This window comes from Leptidea sinapis, chromosome 29 (genome assembly GCF_905404315.1).
Source record: "Leptidea sinapis chromosome 29, ilLepSina1.1, whole genome shotgun sequence".
NCBI classification, from domain to species: Eukaryota; Metazoa; Arthropoda; class Insecta; order Lepidoptera; family Pieridae; genus Leptidea; species Leptidea sinapis.
In genome coordinates, this window is record NC_066293.1 from 10,170,684 (window position 1) to 10,172,313 (window position 1,630).

At 33.3% G+C, this 1,630-nt stretch overlaps 1 non-coding gene across 1 annotated transcript; it reads left to right on the forward strand.

Annotated features, from left to right (window-relative positions):
- The first annotated feature begins 1,143 nt into the window (after positions 1-1,143).
- On the forward strand, positions 1,144-1,214 carry Trnag-gcc (transfer RNA glycine (anticodon GCC)). Its single transcript has one exon. It is a non-coding gene; the product is annotated as a tRNA-Gly (tRNA).
- Positions 1,215-1,630: the final 416 nt, after the last annotated feature.

Below are 1,630 nucleotides of genomic sequence, written 5' to 3' on the forward strand. Positions count from 1 at the left end.
CCAATTGTTCAACCACTTGAGACACGTCAACTTACTGCAAAAGATATATTAATATTCATTAAATGAATCAATCCTAGTGATTACAATGGCTATCACAATGTAATCTACATTGGTCGCAGTGAAACATGGCTGCATGGAACTGTGCTAAAGCCACTTTACCAACCATAGTCAATAACCATACAGATTACTAGCTGACCAGACAGACGTTGTTCTGTTCATATTAAAAAAAAACTCTTGCGGGTGGAATTTCGTAAAAGCCGTTCTGACCTCTAGGTACTCGGCGAAAGGAATATTACTACCAAATTTCAAATCTCTACCCCTAATGGTTCCAGAGATATCGTGATGAGTGACTATATACGTGGAAACCTCTTTTTTATATATATATATATATATATATATATATATATATATATATATATATATATATATATATATATATAGAGGTAATGCCTAGCGTGACGGACTGTTCACGATTATTTTCTTGTCAATCAACATCGGTTACAGTCACAACAGTATAGCTTTCCCTTTCTATCTTGCTGTATCTCCGTTAGAGTTGTTCTTCTCTCTCTCGCACGCTTTGTTTGTAGTAGTTTAGTGTTAGTCTATCTAGGTAATCCCTACTAATATTATAAATGTGAATGTTTATTTATGAAAATAAGGGGTCGAGACGAGCAGTACGTTCAGCTGATGGTAATTGATACGCCATGCCCATTACAATGCAGGGCCGCTCAGGATTTTTGAAAAACCCAAAAATTCTGAGCGGCATACGACATAGGCTACCTTTTATTGCGTCGTAACTATTTACAATCTTTTTAAAAGACTTTTTTTTATCTTTTTTGGTGTGTTTAACTTTGTACCTCATTACAACGAAAAATTATTTAAATACAATATTATTTAATATAACGACTATGAAACACAATTTATTGCACGTTTGACTTCGGTTCAAAATAAACTCAAACAGCACTGCCCTCAATATTTTTATGTTGAACTACAAACGAAATTCTAACCAAGCCATTACTGATTCCATACTGACTAGATATTCTTTGCCCGAGCGCGTTTGATTTCGTATTATAAATTGAGAAATAACCAGTGTAAATATGAACATAATGTAATATGTATACCTATTTTGTACAAATGCATGTAGCATCGGTGGTTCAGTGGTAGAATGCTCGCCTGCCACGCGGGCGGCCCGGGTTCGATTCCCGGCCGATGCAAGATACTTTTTTTTTCTATTTAAAGTTTTATAAGATCAACTACGGATTTCAAAACAGTAGGATTATTTTAATTTATGCATATTACTTAACTCCGAGCTCTTGTCTGATCAGCCTTGCAAAGTTTCTAATAATTTATTATATCACTTTTTTTCCTGCTCTAAATAATTAAGTTTAATATCCAATCCACCTCTTCTAGTAATGTCCCTTCCCCTGCTCTATAAAAATTCAAAACTCAAATTATTTTTCGTAATACTACCATAATTACGGAGTGTATAAATATATTATTAATAGTAATAATATCTAATGGTAAATAGTTTTACATTTTTAGCTAATTTATTTTGTCTGTTATATATCTTAATATATGTATATAAATTACGTGTCACGTTGTTTGTCCGCGATGGACTCCTAAACAAATG